Source organism: Oryctolagus cuniculus, chromosome 9 (assembly GCF_964237555.1).
Source record: "Oryctolagus cuniculus chromosome 9, mOryCun1.1, whole genome shotgun sequence".
Lineage (NCBI taxonomy): Eukaryota > Metazoa > Chordata > Mammalia > Lagomorpha > Leporidae > Oryctolagus > Oryctolagus cuniculus.
The window spans coordinates 59,678,179-59,693,676 of record NC_091440.1 but is presented as its reverse complement, the minus strand read 5'-3'; the positions used below and the strand labels follow the sequence as shown (position 1 = coordinate 59,693,676).

The 15,498-nt window shown below is 45.6% G+C and overlaps 1 pseudogene; it reads left to right on the top strand.

Annotated features, from left to right (window-relative positions):
• The first annotated feature begins 225 nt into the window (after positions 1-225).
• Positions 226-12,815, top strand: LOC100355042 (putative monooxygenase p33MONOX pseudogene; annotated as a pseudogene).
• The last annotated feature ends 2,683 nt before the right edge of the window (positions 12,816-15,498 follow it).

Genomic DNA, 15,498 nt, shown 5'->3' with positions numbered 1-15,498 from the left:
TCCCTGGAGAGGCAATTATAACGCTTTATCTTCCCCCTTTGGCTTCCTGCCAGTGACTCTGTACCTAATGTCTAATTTTCTTTTTGTTTAAAGGGATGTCCTGTCTACCTGGCCAAAGCAAAATGACGATGGTAATCATGTGAGTTGCTGCTGTTTATTGAAAGCCTACTGTGTGCCAGACTCTGTGCTTTACAGAGGGCTCTCATTTATTCATCTTGACAAAATTTATAAATTAGCTATTATTATCCTACTTTATGAATGAGAAAACACAACTCAGAGAGGTTAAAAAAAACTGCACCAAAATCCCTGAAGTAGTGCATTAGCATTGCAGTAAAGAGTTGAACCCAAAACTGTTGACACAAGTCCTTTCCACTGTGTCCCATTAGAAAAGGATGAATTGAGAGCAGAGTGGAGCCAGTCTACCCTGACCAGTGCTGGGGACTTATGGTGTTGCTACAGATCTCACCATAGCTTGGATCTCTTAGGAGACCAGGATCCTTGAAACCTCTTTAGTGCTTGAATTTGGGCTGCCAGTGTCCTCACAGTAGTGGGAGAAAAGAACCTCTGTGTGAGTTTCCTGGAAAGATTTGCTAATTGGCAGCAGTGGGACAATGGTCCTCACTGACATCTATCTGTCAGGATAGCGGTCACATCATCTCACCATGGTGGCAGAGACCCAGCTTGGAATTTTATATAGAGAAAGCACCTGGATCCCAGGCTTTGAATGGCTTCAGGACATCCAGGAGTGCCTGCTCTTGAACCTAGTGGGCTTGCAGACAAGATGTCCCTGCCCATTGGAATGTGCTGCCAGGCATTCAGCTATGATGATGCTCTCAGGGACCTGCATCCTTGACTACGCTGGATGTGGGCAGCATCTCCTAGAAACCAGTGATTCCAGACTGCCAGTATCAATGCTCTGTCAAGGTGGACAAAGGAGATGCCAGTGTGTCCTTACCCTGTCATGACCCTGTCAACATTCACTGACAATATGGACAAGGCGCTGGTGGTGAAGGCTAAAGCTACTCATGTCATCACAAATTCTCTGATCACAAAACAGACCTACAGAAGCATTCAGCATTTTGAGCAACAGGCAGAATTGAGAGATGCTGGCTACACACCCCACCGGAGCCTTACCACTGAGCAGACCAAGTACCTTTGAGTGACAGAACCACTCTACGAACTAAAGCTGCAGAATGGAGAAGAGAACAAAGAAGAGAAGCAGCCTGTGTCAGGCCAGTTCTCCCCAGTAGCAGCCTCTACTGTTCTCCTAAAGCAGGAGCCCAGAGGCTGGTTCACTTTTAGTTCCTCCAAAGCCTTACCTGGTCCAAATCCTAGTACTGTGGATCCTGGAAATGGACATAAGGGCAAGAACTCATCAGGATCAGAAGTCTGATCCTGGGAGTTTTGTCATCCAGGCCTACAGAAGAACCCAGGGGCCCTCTCCAATGGAATTGATCTGTGCTTGGGTGTCGCTCCCCCTCTTCGTGGAGGAACGACACAGGACCCTGCGCTGTTCTTTCGTCTGCTCGGCCCTCCCCGGGTTTGCTGCTGGTTCTTCCCGGGTTGGCTACTATCCCTTCCACCTCCGTGGAAGGGCAGTTCCCCCTGGCCACATTCCTCACTTCCGCAGGGGAGCGGCACACCGCCGGCCGGCTCGTCTTGGGGGCTGCACAGGTGTTCCCTCAGATGTTCCCCTTAGATGTTCCTGGTGCATGCCGTCTCTCTCCTCCTTTATAGTCCTCCTCCGCCAATCCTAACTTGGCTGCCCACACGCCGAGTACGCTGCTCTCCAATCAGGAGCAAGTCCTACAGTTTATTGGTTGAACTGGAGGCAGCTGTGTAAAAGCTGTTTACTTCTCTCCCAGCGCCATACTGTGGGAGAGCAGATGCATAGAATAAGTCTTAATTCCAGTAACTCAGTCTAGTCCGGATTGCTCCCCACAGATCCCCCTTTCTTTTTATTTTTGGCGTTGATACGCGCCTGTCTTCGGTGCCCCGTAGCACACACTCTGCTCTACTTGCTAGAGTTGCCACAGGTTCTTACAAGTCCTATCAATCAGGCAAACCGAATCTGGGTCCTCTCTTCGCCATGTTGTGAGGAGGTTTTTAGGCGCTGATGCGTGCCTGTGTTCGGTGCCCCGCAGCGCATGCTCTGCTCTGCCTGCAGGGGCTTACAAGCCCTAACAATCAGGCAAACCGAATCCAAGCCTTCTCATTGCCATATTGTGGGGGAGACTTTTTAGTGTTGGTTCGTGCCTATCTTCGGTGACCTGCAGCTCATACTCTGGTCGAGCTGCTTGCTGGTGCTTACCGCCTTAATCAGGCAGACTGAATCCAAGCCTCCTAATTGCTGTGTTGTGGGGAGGCCTTACTGATGTTAATTCGTGCCTGTCTTCGGTGACCTGCGGTGCATAAGCTGCTAGCCGCCCACAGGTGCTCATCGCCTCACTTAATCAGGCAGACCGAATCCAAGCTTTCTCATTGCCATGTTGAGGGGAGGCCTTTCTATTTCTCTATTTCTCTATCTCCGGGCATTCCTATTTCTCCCATTTTACTTCTATCTTCCAGCATTCCTATTTCTCTTTTACTTCTAAACTTCTGTTTCTCTTATCCCTGCGGCTTTCCGGCGCCCGCCCCGAGGCTTGCTTCTCGGCGGCTTCAATTTTCCTAACATTTTTCTCTACCCGGTATGTTTCCCCAAGCTTTCTTCCAACAATACTCCTCCCTCATTTCTCCTGGCCTCTCCCCACAGTCCGCGTCCGAGTCTGCTTGTTCTAGCTTTCACTTTCGCTTTCGACCTTAGAGATTTCTCCCAGCTTCCCCCCGTAGTCCGTAGTCCGTATCTGAGTCTATGCCTAGGCTTTCAATAGCTTCTTCCGGCACCCTTTTCTTCCGGTTTTTCCCTAGGCTGTTTGCTAGTCTCTCTCTCCGGTATTTTCCCAGTTCTTCCCGTTTCTTCCCTCCTAAGTTTCCTATCCGACCTAGATTTCCTATCCGTCCTAGGTTTCCTATCCGAGCTAGGTTTCCTATCCGAGTCACGGCACCATTATGTCGCTCCCCCTCTTCGTGGAGGAACGACACAGGACCCTGCGCTGTTCTTTCGTCTGCTCGGCCCTCCCCGGGTTTGCTGCTGGTTCTTCCCGGGTTGGCTACTATCCCTTCCACCTCCGTGGAAGGGCAGTTCCCCCTGGCCACATTCCTCACTTCCGCAGGGGAGCGGCACACCGCCGGCCGGCTCGTCTCGGGGGCTGCACAGGTGTTCCCTCAGATGTTCCCCTTAGATGTTCCTGGTGCATGCCGTCTCTCTCCTCCTTTATAGTCCTCCTCCGCCAATCCTAACTCGGCTGCCCACACGCCGAGTACGCTGCTCTCCAATCAGGAGCAAGTCCTACAGTTTATTGGTTGAACTGGAGGCAGCTGTGTAAAAGCTGTTTACTTCTCTCCCAGCGCCATACTGTGGGAGAGCAGATGCATAGAATAAGTCTTAATTCCAGTAACTCAGTCTAGTCCGGATTGCTCCCCACACTTGGGTCACTCGAATGGCTGAAGATTCAGCAAACTTCAAGCTGTGCATGATGGGCTTCCCAGGGATAGAAGGGAAGAAATAACCACCGTGGGCCCATCAACTCAGACCCTGTGACTTGAATGTACTCACACCCACTAGGTTCTAGAGCTCTTTCTGTTCCAGGGTGTCTGGTTACAGGGCCCTTGCACTCACTCCCCTTAACCTCAGCTCTGATGAAAGAAAGCCTTATTTTAACAAATCCTCTTAAATTGAGGATAGAGCTGGAGGCATAATTGGTTTTTGAGACACATCAATGCTAAACCCGACCTCATCATTTGGAAGAAACCATCTTGCTTTAGAGTTAGACTAAATAATCTCAGCAGTGATGCATGGGAGACCTCATTACCTATTTTTTGTATCATTTATTCTACACAAGGATCCGATCTTTGCTTACTCAGTAAATAAGGTTTGTGCTGTTCCAAAACCCAGGCTTCTGTGTTCTCTGACCACTGTCAGCATGAGCATTGGCAAATCAGGGCATAGAGACACTCACTGATGGATTTGGACAACTTGGCCCCCTTGACTGCTGGTGTGTGCTCTAGTCTGGCCAGTTAAGGGGACCTAAGGTCGATTTGAGAGTTGGGTACAGTTAAAAGTCAGACTTGGCAGGAGCCTCTCTGTGTAAGGCTTTTGTGGGAGAGCTAATTGGCCACTGTGTCCTGCGGCCTATTTATCATCAGGTGTTGCCTCTTGAGTCAGTGCAGCTGGGTGGATGATGCTTTTATGTTGCAGAGCAAACACTAGTCCTGTCTATCTTGTTTGCTTGCACTTTAAAGTGAGGTTAATTTGACTCCAATTTGGTTGAAAACTAAGGGAGAAAATTTAATCTATTGATTTGGTATAGACAAATGGATGTCAAAATTGATAGTAAAGAAAGTTCAGTTGGATTATTGTCTTAGTGTTCATGTCAACGTAGTGTCCCCTTTATTTGATTTCTTTATCATGGTCAGGGCCTGAGACTTTTTTTTTTGGGTTGTGGGAGGGTGTGGAAGCATTCAAAAGTTCTCTATATAAAAGCATTTTTCACCAAAATAAGCCTCATGCCCTTGTGCAATACATATCTAACAGAGGAAAGGAAATAAGAGAATCTGGCTTTAGAAAACAGATTGTTTATTTATTTGAAAGGCAGAGTGACAGAGAGAGAAAGAGGGAGGGAAGGAGATCTTCTTTCCTTTTGTTTACCTCTCAAATGGCTGTAATAGTTGGGTCTGGGCCAGGCTGATCCAGGAGCCAGGAACTCCATCCTGGTCTTCCACATAGGTGGGAGGGCCCCAAGCACTTGGGCTGTCTTCTGCTGCTTTCCCAGGCACAGTAGTAAGAAGCTGTATTGGAAGCTGAGTAGCTGGGACTGGAGCTGGAGCTCTGTTATGGAGCTTAACTTAACCACACCACAATGCTGTCCCCAAGAGAAGCTGCCTTTGTAATTCTCATCACTGTGTTCATGTTCAGTTATTGTCTGGAGCACTGTCTCAAGCACGGTTGGTTTTTCTTTTGGGTCATATCTTGTTTACATAAATACTGACCTTCCTATAAAGAGGTCCTGATGGCTAAAATTGCCAGGACAATTAATTTCTTTGTGTCTTCTGTTAGAGTCTCTTGTAGTGGATGTGACACCCTGGCTCAGTTTTCCTGGAACCAAATGCTTCTACACTAAGAGGAGGTGAGTCCATGTATTACAGCTTAGTTGTGCTAAGCGCCTGGTTCCTCCTCATCTATTGCAGACCTGGGAGAAGCTCTGTGTAGATATGAGTGCACTTGATGTGCAGTAAGTAATTTATGGGATCCAAACACTCTTTATCTTCTATGCTTCCTCCAGAGACCCCAAACCTCTCTCTCCAACAACAGGCAAAATGTACTCTCAATGTTACATTGTATGATACCTGACTCCTCCTACTCTATCCGGGTCATCTGCTTCTTGGGCAAAGGTGATTGAAAATAGGTATTGTATTTGATAAGATTATGATAATCACAAGTGGCTTATTTTAGATGTCAAAATTGGTGATGTTGGGAGAATTCAATGCTAATTTTTAAAGCATGCTGGAAAACTGCACCCTCACATGGTGCTTACAGTAAAAAGGTCTTTAGTAGACATTAATTGAGTAAATGAATGAATGAATTCAGGAATATCAGAATGAATAAATGGCATTTTAATTTTTTTTCCATGGCAAGCAATGAGAAAGATTGGGAAAAATGGGTTCTACCAGTTACTAGTGGTGCACCCTTGGGCAACTCCTTCTCTCTGAGGCTCAGTTTCATCCACTGTAAAGCAGTGATGCTAACACCCACTGTCAGGAACCATGAGAAGTCCGAAATGCTACCCGCTTGAGAGATAACAGGCCAGTCTGCTGCAGTTTCAAAATCCGGCAGGAGGCATTGGATGTTTGGGCTCAGATACATGGCCTTCATGACCTAGGGCACAGAAAAACAAGCGCATCACCATCTTTATATATGTTTCCCTTGCAAACGGCTCAGATGGATGCTTGCTCACACATTGAGTCGTGTTGAAGCAAGCTCAGGTATCCTGCTTTAACGTGGGCAGTAAGCCTGCCTCCCCCTTCCTCTGGAGGGAGACAATGCCTCTTCTTTTGCAGGCCCTTGACTGTGCAAGTGTCCTTGAGAAGATATTCAGAAAAAAAGGCAGCTAGTGCCTCACTTGAACACCGCACAGAATGCATGAGACCCTTGAAGAACGGCCTCCCAACACTCGCTTGTGGATTTTTTAAAAATGAGAATTAAATGAACTAATAAATGGCATCAGGCAGGTCAGGCCAGGCTATGTTGTGGTATCACATGAAATCAAGTTTCAGTGCCATAAACCCGAGGTTTATGTCTTGCTGATGCCACACATTTATGGGGAACCAGCGGGGAGATTCAGTTCCAGATCCTCCTAATTCTGGGTCCCAGGTTGAAGGAGACCACACCATGTGGCACACTGCCATACAGGATGAAAATGAGGGTGTAGGGGCCGGTGCTGTGGCATAGTGGGTGGGGCCACCGCCTGCAGTGCTGGCATCCCATATGGGCACCGGTTCAGGTCCCAGCTGCTCCATTTCCAATCTGATTCTCTGCTATGGCCTGGGAAAGCAGTGGAGGATGACCTGGGTTCTTGGACTCCTGCACCCACATGGGAGACCTGGAGGAAGCTCCTGGCTCCTGGCTTCGAATTGGCACAGCTCTGGCCATTGCAGCCAACTGGGGAGTGAACCATCAGATGGAAGACCTCTCTCTCTGTCTCTCTGACTCTCCTTCTCTCTCTGTGTGTAACTCTGGCTTTCAAATAAATAAATAGGTCTTTAAAAATAAAGGAAGGAAAGAAGGAAGGAAGGAAGGAAGGAGAGAGAAAGAAAGAAGAAAGAAGAAAGAAGAAAGAAAGAAAGGAAGGAAGGAAGGAAGGAAGGAAGGAAGGAAGGAAGGAAGAAAGGTGAGGGTGTAAAATAGCACACTAGTTCTGTCAACTTTACCCCCAAAGTGAGGTGCACCTGTTCCCATTTTGTTGCCTAAGCAAGTCAGAAGGCTGAACCAAGCTTCACGAGGGAAGGGAAGTGTTCCCAGGAGAAGAACCTGAACCATTCACTTGGTGGGCAGAGTGAATTACTGCTACACAAATGCAAAAGAATTCCTGTACAGGGACTGGCACATTAAAAATGGTCATGTCCCTCTTCTTTCCTATTTCTAGAACCACAGGTTTGGGCAGGATCAGAGGTGTGGCCCTGGTTCAGACAGAACTCCGAGTGGTCATGGATTCAGATTGTTCTCTATCAGTGCTATGGCCAAGAAAATCTGCAAAATCCCAAGTGGAAAACTATGTGTCCAAGTTAAATATCAAACAAGAATCCTAATTATTAATATACCTTCAAGATCATAAGTGTGTTGGTTAACATTAAAAACAGGAGCAAAGAATTTTTCTCAGCTCCTAGTTATTTCATAGTGAAAACAGGATTGAGAAAGAAAACAAAAATCGTGATTGGTTTTTATTCATGATTCAATACACCACAAATAGAACTGCTGAAATTCTTCCTGATTTGAACTGGTCACAGCATCTGACTGGACATCAGACTAGAATGATTTTAGAATGAAATAAACATTACTGATCATTACAGCTTCCCTGCTTCATAGTTTACAAACAGATTTCCTTCTTTTTTATTTAAGGCCCTCTACCTGTCAGGGGTTCTTTGTTAACTATGTGAGTACAGAGTTAGAAGCCAAACTGACACAGTTCCTGTCTCCCAGGAGCTTAGAGTCTAGAGGGGAAGGAGGATAATAGCACAAGTGACCACATTCTTCTAATGGCTTGCTTTCTAGGGACTGGGTGCAGGGCTGAGCTGCATGTCTCGTTTCGTAAGAGAATCACCACTTTGTGTGGTTTGGTATTCAGAGTAACCTTGTAGAGATAGGGGAAACAATGATTTTGACCCAGTGTAATCAAGGCTCAGAAAACTCATTCAGCGTATTCTCTGGTGCTGGTGGAGTTAGGGTCAGAATTCGGGCTCACTATCCCAGATGACAAATGCACTGACACCCAAACAGTTTCACTAATCTGAGTCACAGGAAACAATCTTGGGGCCGGCACTGTGTCGTAGCAGGTAAAGCCACTGCCTGCAGTGCTGGCATCCCATATGGGCACCGGTTGGAGTCCTGGCTGCCCCGCTTCTCATCTGGCTCTCTGCTGTGGCATGGGAAAGCAGTAGAAGATAGCCCAAGTCCTTAGGCCCCTGTACCCACATGGAAGAAGCTCCTGGCTCCTTGCTTTGGATCAGTGCAGCTCTGGCCATTGTGGCCATCTGGGGAGTAAACCAGCAGATGGAAGACCCCTCTCTCTCTGTCTCTCTCTCTCCCTCTCTTTCTGTTCCTCTACTTCTCTGTAACTCTGCCTTTCAAGTAAATAAATAAATATATCTTATAAAAAGCCCAATCTTGTTCAAAGGCTTAGCATTCCCCATCTCCATGCTGTGCCTTCTCTTAGTTAATATTCTCCTTCAATTCAAAGAATTGATCACATACCTAATTAGTGCCAGGCACTGTGTAAAGTGCCTACTCATACTGCAGATTTCACAAAAAGGGTACTTCAGAAAGTTCACGGAAACCATGTATTATGCATCACTTGCAAAATTATTTGCACCAAAATAAATTTATCTTTTAATTCTATTTTCCTGCAAATCTTGTGAAGCACCATCATCTGTCATTCCTATCATTACAAGTTTTTTAAAGAGTTGAAATGATAGTCATATCATCCCTATACAGATGAAGAAATTGAGAATTAGATAGGGTAAGAGATTTGCCTGTTATTACAGGGCTCCAAAGCCAGGATCAACTAAACCATGTTTGAGCCAGGACTCTTCCTGGAGGCACAAAGTTTCCCCTGTGAACTCCTGGTAGGTTTGGCCAGTGGATGCTCTAACCTATAACCATGGCTCCTGGCAGACATCCCTAAGTCCCCCTGCAATAACAGTGGGTTATGAAATCCAGGCAGCTCATAGAAACAGACTTGCATTTGGTACACCTGTGTGTTCTCACGGCAGCAGTGCAACCTGTTCCTTTACTCACCTATTCTAATGAATTCAACAAACATTGACTGAACAGCTTCCATGTGGCAGGCCCTGGAGGCTACTGGCTGAGTCCAACAGAGCTCTACTCTCCAAGGGCTGAAAATCAAGAGTGGGAGAGAAGCAGACCCACAGCAACTATAATGCAAGTAGACTTAACTCAAGGTTATAACAAATACAAGGCAACAGGAGAACAAGGAAATAGAGTGAAAACTCTGGGAAATATGAGAAGGCTTTATTGGAGGGGGAGCAGTATGGTTTGTCAGCTACTTTTCCTTGAAGGATAGGTAAGATTTGAGTGCTAGGGAGGATGCTGGAGGGGAGAGGGGGGGGATAGTGAGTGTGAAGGAGCCACGTCATATAGGCAGAGGATGCTGCTGTTTCTTCCAGAGACTTGTATCCTGGGGCAGAAATTGTTTTTCCAGAATCTACAAAGTCTGACTCATTTTCACAGAGCCCCTGGGGAAGAGCAGCTGGTAGGAGCCAGGTGCAGTTGGAGGAAAGGCTGCCTCAAAGGTTAGCCAGGAAGAAAGAAAGGATTCTGTGGACACTTAGAAAGTCTTATCTGGAAGGGAGCCATCTGGTGCTTTAGGACCAAGCCAACGTCTTTCTATTTTTTTCTAGGCTTCTGGGCTTGGGTGTGTGACGTATAGTCCCTGAGGGCCCTGTGTGGGTGGAGGGACAGAGGTGGCTGCCTTGGCTGGAGAGGGACTACATCTCCCGCCCGGAGCCTGCCTGGTTCCAGCTCTGCACCTCTGCAGAGTGAGATCCCCATGGGGAACTCATAAGGTGACAGCTGTCTCTTTAGGGTCCCCATGAGTCTCCGCGGCCTCCATGTGAGTGTCCCCCTGTGGGAGGAATATGGTAGGTTTTTAATCCTGGCTGGTCACATCTGGGAAAAACAATCCAAATGTTAATCCATCTGGAGAGAGAACTAATCCATATCTTCTGTTGCCTGTATCTTTTGTTTTTCATCTCTGGATCTTTAAATCTAATTATGAAGCCAGAACGAAGCCCCTGCAAGCCTGTCTGCTACCCTTCAGGCGGCCTTTTCAACATTGCTTTGTGCATGATCTCCTTATGTTTCTACCTAACAGAGCTCCTTTCATCTGACGGTGGCACAGCACTTTAAATAGCTAAACCAAGCCTCACTACACCCCCTTGAGGAAAGAAGCCATCATAACTGGCTTTTCCCATGTCTGAGAGGATGCGGGAGTGGGAAGTGACTTGGTTAGGAAGTCCCAGCTACTGCAGCCGTCCTAAAACAATAAGAGCACTAGCAGCAGTATCCTGCCATTGTACATTTCATTGGCATGGACTCACAGGTTCAGAAAGATCTTTGTCTATTTCTTATTAAACTGGCTGCTCCTCCTATATAAAAGTGGCGTGTGCCAACCTATCAGTCACCCGAGCCTGGGACTTCCACCTCTCCCTAGCAGGTAGAGACGTGGCCATGCCTATTCTACCTGCTTCTTGCCTGTCTGTGACACTTCAGGGTACTCCACTCGCCTAGATTACTACCACAGCGTGCTCTCCACAGTCCCCATTTCTCTTGTGTTTTTCTCCTAATCCATCTCCTGGCTGCTGTCAGAATAATCTTCCTAAAACACAAACGTGTTTAGATCATGCCTCCACTAAAACCTTTCTACAGGATAAGGTGCAAGCTCCTTAGCCTGGGTCAACCTGTCCAACCTCATTGTCCATCTGTGACCCCTTGGTATTCTACCAAACCATGTTGAACCACTTTCTCTTCCCAAGACAGGATGCACCCTGCTTTTGCATGTGTCCCACTGCTAGCCTGACCATCCTTTCAAGGGAAGTCCTCCTCTCCTGGTCCAGCCCTGGCTGCTGCCCACATTTGGGAGTGAGCCTCAGGATGAATGGTCTCTCTGCCTTTCAAATAATATTAAAATAAAACAAAAAACTCAGCTCGAGAATAAAATTTACCCCTAATCATCAGATGGAGTTGACTGCTTGCTCCATTTTTTGTTACATTATATTTGATTGGTTTTCTGTTAGAGCACACAGCAAGATAATTATACTTATTACTTGTTTACATGCTTCACCCTATTCCCAGAGAGTCTGTGCCTTTCTTCTTGATAAGCGTTGTGTCTTACTCATTTTGGCCTCTCTGGTACCCGGGACAGTGCCTAGCAAATTGTGTAGTCATTCAATTCAGATTTGGGTAGGGTCATCAAATTGGTCTACCAGATGTGCAACACTGACAGACAGGCAGATGGAGGCTCAGGGTTTTCTAAACTCATGCTGTGAATGAAGTACCAATGTAAGGACTAAAGCCCAGGTCTGGTTTCTAGATCATTCCATGTCTTTAGTCCCTCAAACCAAGAAATCTAGAACCCTGCTTTAGGCAAGAATATATATTAGTCTACATGTCACAGAAAACATTCATTTGTATAATCAACCAATATTTTTGAGTGTTTAGGGTATGCGAGAAGTGTGCAAAACATCCCTTCCAGCAATGAACTTTCTTCTTGGACAGACACAAGACAGATAGAGGAGTAAATAAATGAGTCATGAGAATAGCAGGTGGGGACCAAATCAGGCAGAAACCTGTAAGCCAGAACAATTAGAAGTCATCAGTGGCTGTCAAGGAGGATGCTTGATGGTTGTGTGGACAAGAGTTTGGAATAGAGTAGATGACAGTACATGAGTTAGTGCAGGTTTCTGAAAAGATAGATGGTGGCTGGGATGAGGGTGATGGCAGTGGGAGTAGAAGAAAATGGGCCAATTCGAGATTTGTTTCACAGGCCACCTGCCAGTACTTGCTGATGGATCGGTTGTGGTTAAGATCTTTGGTCTGGAGGAGCAGTCTTAAGCCATTGCTCTCATTTGCCCGTCTCCCTGCATTAAGCTAATGACTGCTGAGGCAGTAAGTCAAAGTCTTGAGCTACTGGGAGATTCCAGCTTTCAGTCATCACTATTTCTGTGAACTACTGCATAACACTTTATTGTGTGAACAACATTACTGAAGTTCTTCTTGGGTGCTCAGACTTTCCTCTGTACCTCCTAAGGCCAAGGACAATAGCAAGAGGAACTGGTCCTGGCCACTACTGGGCTTGCTTGTGGCTTGGTAGGGTTTGACACCAGAGCTGGCATGGTGTAGGAAGAGCCTGGAACTCAAAGGTCTAGTCTCTATTTCAAGTCCTTCCTCAGCAACACACTAGCCCTGTGACTTTGGGAAAATCTTTAAAAAGTCAATCATCTGTAAAATGCGCATCAAGAGTATATACCTCATGGAGTTGTGGAAATTAGTGACATGAATATCAGGCACTCTCCTCCCTGGAAGCAGTAAGGGGACAAATAAGAAAAGAACGTTTTCACATTTCCTGCTTTCAGTCTGGGCTCTGGCGTGACTGCTCTCCAACAACCTGAATTTTCGTTTTCTTAGATGGGTGCTTACCTAGTTATAGGGGAGACATTTTTTTCCTCCTTGTTTATGGAACTTTGAAGAGATATAGGATGGAGTACAAACAATGCTTTTAAGCAGCTTGTAGCTTGCACTTGCCTTTGTCCCAGTGAAGGTGATAATAGGATATGGTTGTGACAACATGATGATGTCCATCTTTAGCTCATACTGGGCAGCCCCTGGTGCTGATTTTGGATCTGGAGGTTATGTGGAAAGTGCAAGAGGAGGATCCTGCAAGAACCCTTTTCTTACTGATTCTCACATAAGTGTGTGGTTTTGAGTTGGTGAGTGAAGAAGGGCACCTCTTGGGCAGGTTGGCTCCACTGACAAAATTTGTTCCTGGCAGATCACTCACTTGGCAATTAAGTGGTCTTAAGCTATGACACCAAGAACTCAGAGGATGTGCCTTAGGCATGCAAAGGTGAGTTCTGACATTCAGCTTTTAAAATAATGACTGAGAATTCTAAAGTGAATGACAAGCTCTTTACCTCTGACTGGTAGTTGATACCTGAGTGCTGAAACTGAGTCCTCACTCAGTAAGAAAAAAGTGTGTTGATTAGTGATGGTTGATTAGTGATGCCTGCCATGAGCCCAAGTAGGAGACTGCAGCATGGCTATAGATTGGCCATGTCCTGTGTCCTGTGTAGAGATTCAGGAGAGCCCTCTAGGAAGGCAATACTGCAACATGATCTCCACCATATGTGGGGAGGCCTCCCTACAGGGAGGCATTTATTAAAAACAGAGAAACTGGGGCTGGCGCCGTGGCTCACTTGGTTAATCCTCTGCCTGCAGTGCCAGCATCCCATATGGGCGCCGGGTTCTAGTCCTGGTTGCTCCTCTTCCAGTCCAGCTCTCTGCTGTGGCCTGGGAAGGCAGTGGAGGATGGCCCAAGTGCTTGGGCCCTGCACCCGCATGGGAGGCCAGGAGGAAGCACCTGGCTCCTGGCTTCGGATTAGTGCAGTGCCGGCCATAGCAGCCATTTGGGGGGTGAACCAACAGAAGGAAGACCTTTCTCTCTGTCTCTCTGTCTATAACTCTACCTGTCAAATTAAAAAAAAAAAAAAACAGAGAAACTACATTGTGCAAATCAGAAGGTCTATTTACTTATTTTCTGCATATTTATATTTTTAAATATCTTTTATTTAACTTTTATTTAATGAATATAAATTTCCAAAGTACAGCTTATGGATTACAATGGTTCCCCCCCCCATAACTTCCCTCCCATCTGCAACTTTCCCCTCTCCTGCTCCCTCTCCCCTTCCATTCACATCAAGATTCATTTTCAATTATCTTTATATACAGAAGATCAGTTTAGTACATATTAAGTAAATATTTCAACAGTTTGCACCCACACAGAAATACAAAGTGTAAACTACTGTTTGAGTACTAGTTATAGCATTAAATCACAATGTACAGCACATTAAGGACAGAGATCCTACATAGGGAGTAAGTGCACAGTGACTCCTGTTGTTGACTTAACAAATTGATATTCTTGTTTATGGCGTCAGTAATCACCCTAGGCTCTTGTCATGAGTTGTCAAGGCTATGGAGGCCTTTTGAGTTTGCCAACTCTGATCATATTTAGATAAGGTCATAGTCAAAGTGGAAGTTCTCTCCTCCCTTCAGAGAAAGGTACCTCCTTCTTTGATGGCCTGTTTTTTCCACTGGGATCTACCTCACTCGCAGAGATCTTTCATTTAGGTCTTTTTTTTTTTTTTTTGCCAGAGTGTCTTGGCTTTCCATGCCTGAAATACTCTCATGGGCTTTTCAGCTGGATCCAAATGCCTTAAGGGCTGATTCTGAGGTCAGAGTGCTGTTTAGGACATCTGCCATTCTATGAGTCTGCTGTGTATCCTGCTTCCCATGTTGGATCATTCTCTCCCTTTTCTATTCTATCAGTTAGTATTTGCAGACACTAGTCTTGTTTATGTGATCCTTTTGACTCTTAGTCATATCATTATGATCAATTGTGAACAGAAATTGATCACTTGGACTAGTGAGATGGCATTGGTACATGCCACCTTGATGGGATTGAATTGGAATCCCCTGGTATGTTTCTAACTCTACTGTTTGAGGTAAGTCAGCTTGAGCATGTCCCAAATTGTACATCTCTTCCTTCTCTTATTCCCACTCTTATATTTAACAGGGATCACTTTTCAGTTGTTTCAACACTTAAGAATAATTATGTATTAATTACAGAATTCAACCAATAGTATTAAGTAGAACAAAAAAAAAAGTACTAAAAGGGATAACATATTAAGTTGTTCATCAACACTCAGGGCAAGGGCTGATCAAGTCACTGTTTCTCATAGTGTACATTTCACTTCAACAGGTTTCCTTTTAGATGCTAGGTTATTTGTCCCTTTGGGACTGGTTTTTTTAATCTCTTAATCTCAAGGGGTCAAAAGTCTTCCAAAAATTCATATAAAAGTGTTGTGGTCAGATGTCTGCTTTGTCACAATGGAACATGTGTGGGCTGCTACAAGGGGGAAGCACAGGCCTTTGAGAACAGTGATGCTGGCAGCCAAGGCCCCAAGGAGAAGGTGAACCACAGGCCCAACATCCTCTTCTCATCAGTGGGGTTCCCTTCACTACTCATAGGCAAGCTGAATCCTAAGTCCTTATATGTAGCATTTCTTTCTTTTTCTTTTTCTTTTTTTTTGACTTTACAGTTTTCAGAATTGTGCCTGTTGCCAAAGTGGCTAACCAGCCACTTCAATTTTTAATTCCAGTGGACAAAAAAGAGAAAATTCACAAAAGTAGATCCAAACCAAGAATTAAATGAGCAACTACGTTTGTATATTTTATATAATAATTGTCCTTCTAAGTAAGTACTACTGCCACCTTCTTATCGATGATGAAACTTAGGTTTGGGGGAGGTTCCAGAACAGACTGGAAGTGTGAAATCCAGTCAAGGATGGAGCCACACCTCAGCCCCTGAGGGGCAGCTCCCACTGTGCCTG